An 11,082-nucleotide genomic window follows, 5' to 3' on the forward strand; every position below is an offset into this window, starting at 1 on the left:
AGCACAGGTCACTGCCCCCACCCCTCTTCCGGGGAGCCTGTGCAGCCCGCCACTGCCAGGTTCCCGGGATCCAGGGACAATTTCTCAGGGAGAACACACGGCGGGCCTCAGGCTGGGGCAACGTCACGCCGACTTCTGCCGCCGCAGGACCGCTCCGCACTCCGTGCCCCTCCCTGCCCCCGGCCTGAGAGCGCCAGAGCCCCCGAGTCAGCGGCTCCTTTAACGCCGTCCTGTCTGAGCAAAAAGCAGACGCCCTCCAGCGACCTACACGCAGAGGCAGGGCCAAGTCGAAAGCTGAGCCCCTGTGAGCTGTGAGAACAAAGAAGAAAAAGGGAAATCTCTCCCAGCAGCCTCAGAAACAGCGGATTAAAGCTACACAATCAATTTGATGTACCCTGCCTCTGTGGAATACATGAATAGACAGCGAATCATCCCAAATTGAGGAGGCGGACTTCTAGAGCAAGATCTATGATTTTTTCCCCTTTTCCTCTTTTTGTGAATGTGTATGTGTATGCTTCTGTGTGAGATCTTGTCTGTATAGGTTTGCTTCCACCATTTGTCCCAGCGTTCTATCCGACCATTTTTTTTTTTAATTTTTTTCTTAATAATTAATTTTAATTTAAAGAACTCTGTTATACTTTACCTTCTTTCTATCTTTCCTTCCTTCCTTCCCTTTTTGAGACAACGAATCGTCCCAAATTGAGGAGGTGGACTTGGAGAGCAAGTTTTATGATTTTTTCCACTTTACCTCTTTTTGTGAGGGTATATGTGTATGCTTCTATGTAAGATTTTGTCTCTATAACTTTGCTTCCACCATTTGTCCTAAGGTTCTATCCTTCCCTTTTTTTTTTCCTCTAAATAATTATTTTTTTAATTCAATAACTTTATTATACTTTATTTTATTTTACTGTATCTTCTTTCTTTCTGTATTTTTTCCTTCCTTCCCTCATTCCTTCCTTCCTTCCCTCCTCCCTCCCTCCCTCCTTTCTTTCCTTCTTGCCTTCTTCCTTTCTTTTCTTCTTTCTTTCTTTCTTCCTTCCCTCCTTCCTTCCTTCCCTCCTCTCTTTCTTTCTTTCTTTCTTTCTTTCCTATTTCCTCCTACTTATACTAATTCTCTCTACTTTCTCTCCCTTTTATTCTGAGCCGAGTGGATGAAAGGCTCTTGCTGCTCCAGCCAGGAGTCAGGACTCTGCCTCTGAGGTGGGAGAGCCAACTTCAGAACACTCGTCAAGAAGAGACCTCCCAGCCCCACATAATATCAAACGGCGAAAATCTCCCAGAGATCTCCATCTCAACACCAGCACCCAGCTTCGCTCAACGACCAGCAAGCTACAGTGCTGGACAACCTATGCCAACCATATAGCAAAACAGGAACACAACCCCACCCACTAGCAGAGAGGCTGCCTAAAATCATAATAAGTCCACAGACACCCCAAAACACACCACCAGACGTGGACCTGCCCACTAGAGAGACAAGATCTAGCCTCATACACCACAACACAGCCACTAGTCCCCTCCACCAGGAAGCCTACACAACGCACTGAACCAACCTTAGCCACTGGAGACAGACATCAAAAACAACGGGAGCTACGAACTTGCAGCCTGCAAAAAGGTGAACCCAATCACAGTAAGATAAGCAAAATGAGAAGACAGAAAAACACACAGCAGATGAAGGAGCAGGATAAAAACCCACCAGACCTAACAAATGAAGAGGAAATAGGCAGTCTACCTGAAAAAGAGTTCAGAATAATGATAGTAAAGATGATCCAAAATCTTGGAAATAGAATGGACAAAATGCAAGAAGCAGTTAACAAGGACCTAGAAGAAATAAAGATGAAACAGACAATGATGAACAACACAATAAATGAAATGAAAAATACTCTAGATGGGATCAATAGCAGAATAAATGAGGCAGAAGAACGGATAAGTGACCTGGAAGATAAAATAGTGGAAATAACTACTGCAGAGCAGAATAAAGAAAAAAGAATGAAAAGAACTGAGGACAGTCTCAGAGACCTCTGGGACAACATTAAACGCACCAACATTCGAATTATAGGGGTTCCAGAAGAAGAAGAGAAAAAGAAAGGGACTGAGAAAATATTTGAAGAGATTATAGTTGAAAACTTCCCTAATATGGGAAAGGAAATCGTTAATCAAGTCCAGGAAGCACAGAGAGTCCCATACAGGATAAATTCAAGGAGAAATACGCCAAGACACATATTAATCAAACTGTCAAAAACTAAATACAAAGAAAGCATATTAAAAGCAGCAAGGGAAAAACAACAAATAACACACAAGGGAATCCCCATAAGGTTAACAGCTGATCTCTCAGCAGAAACTCTACAAGCCAGAAGGGAGTGGCAGGACATACTGAAAGTGATGAAGGAGAAAAACCTGCAACCAAGATTACTCTACCCAGCAAGGATCTCATTCAGATTTGATGGAGAAATTAAAACCTTTACAGACAAGCAAAAGCTGAGAGAGTTCAGCACCACCAAACCAGCTTTACAACAAATGCTAAAGGAACTTCTCTAGACAAAAACACAAGAGAAGGAAAAGTCCTATAATAACGAACCCAAAACAATTTAGAAAATGGGAATAGGAACATACATATCGATAATTACCTTAAATGTAAATGGACTAAATGCTCCCACCAAAAGACACAGATTGGCTGAATGGATACAAAAACAAGACCCATATATATGCTGTCTACAAGAGACCCACTTCAGACCTAGAGACACATACAGACTGAAAGTAAGGGGATGGAAAAAGATATTCCATGCAAATGGAAACCAAAAGAAAGCTGGAGTAGCAATTCTCATATCAGACAAAATAGACTTTAAAATAAGGACTATCAGAAGAGACAAAGAAGGACACTACATAATGATTAAGGGATCGATCCAAGAAGAAGATATAACAATTGTAAATATTTATGCACCCAACATAGGAGCACCTCAATACATAAGGCAAAAACTAGCAGCCATAAAAGGGGAAATCGACAGTAACACATTCATAGTAGGGGACTTCAACACCCCACTTTCACCAATGGACAGATCATCCAAAATGAAAATAAATAAGGAAACACAAGCTTTAAATGATACATTAAACAGGATGGACTTAATTGATATTTATAGGACACTCCATCCAAAAACAACAGAATACACATTTTTCTCAAGTGCTCATGGAACATTCTCCAGGATAGATCATATCTTGGGTCACAAATCAAGCCTTGGTAAATTTAAGAAAATTGAAATTATATCAAGTATCTTTTCCGACCACAACGCCATGAGATTAGATATCAATTATAGGAAAAGAGCAGTAAAAAATACAAACACATGGAGGCTAAACAATACACTACTTAGTAACGAAGTGATCACTGAAGAAATCAAAGAGGAAATTAAAAAATACCTAGAAACAAATGACAATGGAGATACAACGACCCAAAACCTATGGGATGCAGCAAAAGCAGTTCTAAGAGGGAAGTTTATAGCAATACAAGCCCACCTTAAGAAGCAGGAAACATCTCGAATAAACAACCTAACCTTGCACCTCAAGCAATTAGAGAAAGAAGAACAAAAAAACCCCAGAGTTAGCAGAAGGAAAGAAATCATAAAAATCAGATCAGAAATAAATGAAAAAGAAATGAAGGAAACAATAGCAAAGATCAATAAAACTAAAAGCTGGTTCTTTGAGAAGATTAACAAAATTGATAAACCATTAGCCAGACTCATCAAGAAAATAAGGGAGAAGACTCAAATCAATAGAATCAGAAATGAAAAAGGAGAAGTAACAACTGACACTGCAGAAATACAAAAAATCATGAGGGATTACTACAAGCAACTCTATGCCAATAAAATGGACAATCTGGAAGAAATGGACAAATTCTTAGAAATGCACAAACTGCCAAGACTGAATCAGGAAGAAATAGAAAATATGAACAGACCAATCACAAACACTGAAATTGAAACTGTGATTAAAAATCTTCCAACAAACAAAAGCCCAGGACCAGATGGCTTCACAGGCGAATTCTATCAAACATTTAGAGAAGAGCTAACACCTATTCTTCTCAAACTCTTCCAAAATATAGCAGAGGGAGGAACACTCCCAAACTCATTCTACGAGGCCACCATCACCTTGATACCAAAACCAGACAAGGATGTCACAAAGAAAGAAAACTACAGGCCAATATCACTGATGAACATAGATGCAAAAATCCTCAACAAAATACTAGCAAACAGAATCCAACAGCACATTAAAAGGATCATACACCATGATCAAGTGGGGTTTATTCCAGGAATGCAAGGATTCTTCAATATACGCAAATCTATCAATGTGATTAACCATATTAACAAATTGAAGGAGAAAAACCATATGATCATCTCAATAGATGCAGAGAAAGCTTTTGACAAAATTCAACACCCATTTATGATAAAAACCCTGCAGAAAGTAGGTGTAGAGGGAACTTTCCTCAATATAATAAAGGCCGTATATGACAAGCCCACAGCCAACATCATCCTCAATGGCGAAAAACTGAAAGCATTTCCACTAAGGTCAGGAACAAGACAAGGTTGCCCACTCTCACCACTCTTATTCAACATAGTTTTGGAAGTTTTAGCCACAGCAATCAGAGAAGAAAAGGAAATAAAAGGAATCCAAATCGGAAAAGAAGAAGTAAAGCTGTCACTGTTTGCAGATGACATGATACTATACATAGAGAATCCTAAAGATGCTACCAGAAAACTACTAGAGCTAATCAATGAATTTGGTAAAGTAGCAGGATACAAAATTAATGCACAGAAATCTCTGGCATTCCTATATACTAATGATGAAAAATCTGAAAGTGAAATCAAGAAAACACTCCCATTTACCATTGCAACAAAAAGAATAAAATATCTAGGAATAAACCTACCTAAGGAGACAAAAGACCTGTATGCAGAAAATTATAAGACACTGATGAAAGAAATTAAAGATGATACAAACAGATGGAGAGATATACCATGTTCTTGGATTGGAAGAATCAACATTGTGAAAATGACTCTACTTCCCAAAGCAATCTATAGATTCAATGCAATCCCTATCAAACTACCACTGGCATTTTTCACAGAACTAGAACAAAAAATTTCACAATTTGTATGGAAACACAAAAGACCCCGAATAGCCAAAGCAATCTTGAGAACAAAAAATGGAGCTGGAGGAATCAGGCTGCCTGACTTCAGACTATACTACAAAGCTACAGTAATCAAGACAGTATGGTACTGGCACAAAAACAGAAAGATAGATCAATGGAATAGGATAGAAAGCCCAGAGATAAACCCATGCACATATGGTCACCTTATCTTTGATAAAGGTGGCAGGAATATACAGTGGAGAAAGGACAGCCTCTTCAATAAGTGGTGCTGGGAAAATTGGATAGGTACATGTAAAAGTATGAGATTAGATCACTCCCTAACACCATACACAAAAATAAGCTCAAAATGGATTAAAGACCTAAATGTAAGGCCAGAAACTATCAAACTCTTAGAGGAAAACATAGGCAGAACACTCTATGACATAAATCACAGCAAGATCCTTCTTGACCCATCTCCTAGAGTAATGGAGATAAAAACAAAAATAAACAAATGGGACCTAATGAAACTTCAAAGCTTTTGCACAGCAAAGGAAACCATAAACAAGACCAAAAGACAGCCCTCAGAATGGGAGAAAATATTTGCAAATGAATCAACTGACAAAGGATTAATCTCTAAAATTTACAGGCAGCTCATGCAGCTCAATAACAAAAAAATAAACAACCCAATCCAAAAATGGGCAGAAGACCTAAATAGACATTTCTCCAAAGAAGATATACAGACTGCCAACAAACACATGAAAGAATGCTCAACATCATTAATCATTAGAGAAATGCAAATCAAAACTACAATGAGATATCATCTCACACCAGTCAGAATGGCCATCATCAAAAAATCTAGAAACAATAAATGCTGGAGAGGGTGTGGAGAAAAGGGAACACTCTTGCACTGCTGGTGGGAATGTGAATTGGTTCAGCCACTATGGAGAACAGTATGGAGGTTCCTTAAAAAACTACAAATAGAACTACCATATGACCCAGCAATCCCACTACTAGGTATATACCCTGAGGAAACCAGAATTCAGAAAGAGTCATGTACCAAAATGTTCATTGCAGCTCTATTTACAATAGCCCGGAGATGGAAACAACCTAAGTGCCCGCCGTCGGATGAATGGATAAAGAAGATGTGGCACATATATACAATGGAATATTACTCAGCCATAAAAAGAAACGAAATTGAGCTATTTGTAATGAGGTGGATAGATCTAGAGTCTGTCATACAGAGTGAAGTAAGTCAGAAAGAGAAGGACAAATACCGTATGCTAACACATATATATGGAATTTAAGAAAAAAAAATGTTATGAAGAACCTAGGGGTAAAACAGGAATAAAGACAGAGACCTACTGGAGAACAGACTTGAGGATATGGGGAGGGGGAAGGGTGAGGTGTGTTAGGGCGAGAGAGAGACATGGACATATATATACTAACAAACGTAAGGTAGATAGCCAGTGGGAAGCAGCCGCATGGCACAGGGAAACCGGCTCGGTTCTTTGTGGCTGTCTGGAGGGGTGGGATAGGGAGGGTGGGAGGGAGGGAGACAAAGAGGGAAGAGATATGGGAACATATATATATGTATAACTGACTCACTCTGTTATAAAGCAGAAACTAACACACCATTGTAAAGCAATTATACCCCAATAAAGATGTTAAAAAAATATATTAAAAAAAAAAAAAAAAAGGTCAGTAGTCCAACCTCTCATTAGATGTTTCAGTCCCTCCCAAGGGACCAAACAGCTGCTACTTAGATAATTCCAGTGGCTGGAAACCACCCAATCCACCTAAGAACACCTCTAGCAATAAGTGATTTAAACATACAATCACTTCAAAAGTTTAATACATCAAAATAATGTGTTGTCCTTAAAAAAGAATGAAATAATGCCATTTGCAGCAACATGGATGGACCTAAAGATTATCATATTAAGTGAAGTAAGTCAGACAAAGACAAATATCATATGCCCATATATAGTATAAGTCTAAATGTAAAATCCATATTATATGTAGAATCTAAAAAAAAACGATACAAGTGAACTTATTTACAAAACAGAAATAGACTCACAGACAGAAAACAAACAAACTTATGCTTACCAAAGGAGAGAGCAGGGGGCAGGGGGTGGCCGGGAGAGATATTAGGAATTCGGGATTAACATATACACACTATTATATATAAAATAGGTAAACAAAAAGGACCTGCTATATAGCACAGGGAACTATACTCAATATCTTGCAATAATCTATAATGGAAAAAAATCTGCAAGAATATATATGTATGTATAACTGAATCACTTTTCTGTACAATTGAAACTAACACAACACTGTAAATTAACTATACTTCAACGTAAAAAATAAAGGGAAAAAATAATGTGTTGCATCAGGATCTTTCTGGCATTGTTTCACTTTAAAACTATTATGAAGAATTTACTCTGTAATATCCTTAGGTGTATAAAAGGTTCATACAAATTGATTTTTTAAATCACTAAGATCTGAAATGATAAATAAGCAACGATATAAATCGATAATCACAATATCTGTATTAAAAAGTTCAGTCTAGCTCATTTAATAGGCAAAAAGAATCGCACATCACACTCCATTAAATAACAAAGGTTATGAAAATGGTAATATGCAACGTTAGCAAAGGAGCAATGAAACACACTTAGGAACCATGGTAGAATGTAGACTGCTACACATCCTGTGTAATTCAATTTGGCCATACTCATCTGTCAAAGAATAAAGACCAAGATCACCAGAGGTTCATTTGTCTGTTTGTTTTAAATCACAGCTGAGCCTACTAATTTACCAGTCAAGCCAATACACACCAACGGAGAAATTAGCAGAGTAGTTCCCTGAAGGGGAAAAAGTGTGTGTGGCGGGGTAGATTTGTTTGTGTTTTTGGTTTATATTTTTTTATATTTTGGTTTTGAAGTGCTAGGAAGGAGGAATGTCTGGTGGTTATTCTAACTAAGCACTGAAAACTAGCACTCTGAGTAGGCAGTTGGTTTAAACTAGTCCCATTTCTCACCTTAGAAAAGTCTTCAGTCAGGTCTGGGGCAGGGTGGGGAGGTCCCCTTAAAGTTCATTGTCCTTTATTAGTCTCAGCAGTTAGAACAAGTTGGGATAAAACATAACCTTTAGTTTTGATATTTCCTAGGCAAGTTTTGCTGTAAGTGACAATTTTTCTTTCTATTCATTGATTCAACAATGAGCATGAAGAACCAACTCCATGCTGGACACTGCTAATGAAATAGTAAGGAAGGTGGATAAAGTCCCTGCACTCATGGAAACTGCCACTTAGCAATGTGATCTCGTCACAAAAATGTTTATGTTATTTGACCTAAAAATTCCACTTCAGGAAACCCATGCTAAGGGGATAATAAATAAAATGGTCAAATATTTATACACAAAGATATTCACTGGAGTATTGCTTAGCAAAAAAAAAAAGAAAAAAAAATGGAAACAACCTAAACTTCCAACAATAGGGAAACAGTTGAAAAAAATACATTCATAAAATTGACTATAAAAGGCTTAATAACATGGGAAAACATGATATAACTTTAAGCGAGGTAAATATTATGAAATAACACAGATTGTGGTCTCAATTATATCAAATGAATATTAAAAATGCCTAGACAGAAATATACCTGAAGTGCTAATATTATTGGTATATGAATGTTATGAATGTTCATATGAATGAAAGTTTTTTCTCTTTATATTTTGGTTTATTTGTTTTTGTGACAGCATGTATTAATTTTATAATCTAGAAAGTTTGGCAAGCCCCTGATCCCCTCCCCAAAAAAGAAGAAACCATAACAAAAACAACCCCCCAAACTAGGCAAAACTGAAAAGTGCTCTACAAATGGCTTAGCTGTGTGTTTGCAGTTAAGATCCTGTAACCTAGGACTCTGTGTCTAAAGGCAGAATTTCCATGAGAATTAATCTCATTTTTGCTCCTACTGACTCTATAGAAACTGCTCTCTCCACGGTTTACCCCAAGAGGAGCAAACAAGAGTGACACAGACTTTTCAGAGGTAGACAGTGTCCATCACTCCTCACCCCTGGTATTGTACGACCAAGGAAAAGAAATCCCATGTCTCATTTCTACAGGCCACGGTAGTTAAGGAGACTCCTTCACATACATTCTTATCTTGAGCCTCACAGCAACCCCGAGACGTGACAAGAAGCTGGGAGATGTCAGCGACCCTGCCCCGAGTCTTTCACTGGCAGTAACCAGGGCATCAGGACCCAGATGCAGGCCTAGGGGCTCCAGGCCCTGTCGTGTCCATGGCACTGACAGGACCCTGGTCCATGGCAGGCATCCAAGGACTCACTTGGTGGAGTCGACGAGGACTGGCCAGTTATTCCACCAACATTAGTCTTACTGTAAGCTCAGCTGTGTCCAGTTAAATCTACCAAAAGGCACCATAGCTGTAGAGACAGTGAGATTTCACACCTATTAACACAAACTCTTCTTTCTTCCCTTTTCCCCTCTTTAACTTGTCTTTCCAGTGAACACAGGAGAATGCAGATGTCACTAAAGTAGACTACACCAACACTAACATTTATTATCCAAGAGCTAAGTACTTCTATATATAAAAGTTATGGTAAATCGTTCTCTTGTCAACAGATAAAATACCTAAACACAAGTTTTGATTTCCTTATCTGTCAACTGGATTGACGGGCACCTGCCCTTCCCAACCTTTCCATGTCACAGGGTTGTTTAGGGGTCAATTGAGATAAAAACGGTGCGAGAGAGCACGTGGACTAAGAGAGAGCTCCTTCCTTAAGTAAGATGCTAGTAAATGCAAACCCAGAGACCGGGGTCCCGTGGAGTCCCCCAGGAACAAGGAGAGGCTAGCCCGAAGCGCCCGTGTGCCAGTGCAGACCTAACGTGACTCTGGCTGCCCCTGCCTGGCAGAAATCCCCGGTGCTATCGCAGGGGATCAAAGATCACAGCCCCTCAGCAGCCATCAAGTTGTAAAGATGCTCAAAATCGCCAGCGAGCTGCCGGGCGGGAGATTAAGTCCTCGGCGACTGGGCTGACTCGGGGCGCAGAGCGCCTGCGCGCGCAGCTGCCCCCTAATAAATAAATAACCGCGCGGGCGGGCGGCTGCCCCCACCTGGCGCTCTACCCTGCCTAGCCCGGCTCGCCGCTCACGTAGTGAGAGCGTGAGTCAGCGCGTTCGACCGCAGCCCAAACCCGGGTGGGTGCCCTGGCCCGCGCCGCCCGCCTGCACGTACCGCCGGCTCAGGACGCCCGGCGCTCCTCGCCGTGGGCACCCGGTGTGGGCAGGCGGGAGGGGCACCTGGGCTTGAAAGCCATGCGGGAGTGGGATCGCCTTTCCCTGGCCGGGTCCTCCACGGGAACTCGACTTTGCCCTTTTCCCTGTGTGCCTTCCCACTTGGAGCCGCACGTTTCGCCCGACCCGGTAGTCCCTCGCCCTCGCCCAGCTGTCAGGAGGTAGATGGAGAAGGGGGCTCTGGGTTCCAGCTGCAGGGGTCGAGTCCAGGGCAGACAGGGGACGTTGAGGCCAATAAATTAAGGGAGAGAAGTCCCTTATCAATTTAATGTCACATGCAGCGGGGACTTACTCGAGTCGGCCTGCATTTCCTCAAATTTGCACCTGTTTAGTTACAACAACTGACTTTATAAGAGGAAGTTGCCTACGTGCCTGCCGGCTGAAGGACGGAATTAGAAGTACTCTCGACTGAACGTGTGAACAGAGCAGGGCCTCCTGTTCCGCTGTAGATTTACAGAGTCGCAAGACTGGGCCCCCTAAGGGCAGAAAAAATTCCAAGTCCTTCTTTGCCCTTTGGTAAAAGAGCCTTTCCCAAATTAAGGCGCGTTATAAAGCTCTCCTCTTCATGCAGCTGGGACGTGCCTGTGTCACTTTTTCAAAGCCTGTGCAAGGGGGTAGTCGTGTTATGGGGACGGTGACAGGAGAAGCATGCTCACGAAGGGAAAG

This window comes from Lipotes vexillifer, unplaced genomic scaffold, assembly GCF_000442215.2.
Source record: "Lipotes vexillifer unplaced genomic scaffold, Lipotes_vexillifer_v1.1 scaffold88, whole genome shotgun sequence".
Taxonomy (NCBI): Eukaryota; Metazoa; Chordata; class Mammalia; order Artiodactyla; family Lipotidae; genus Lipotes; species Lipotes vexillifer.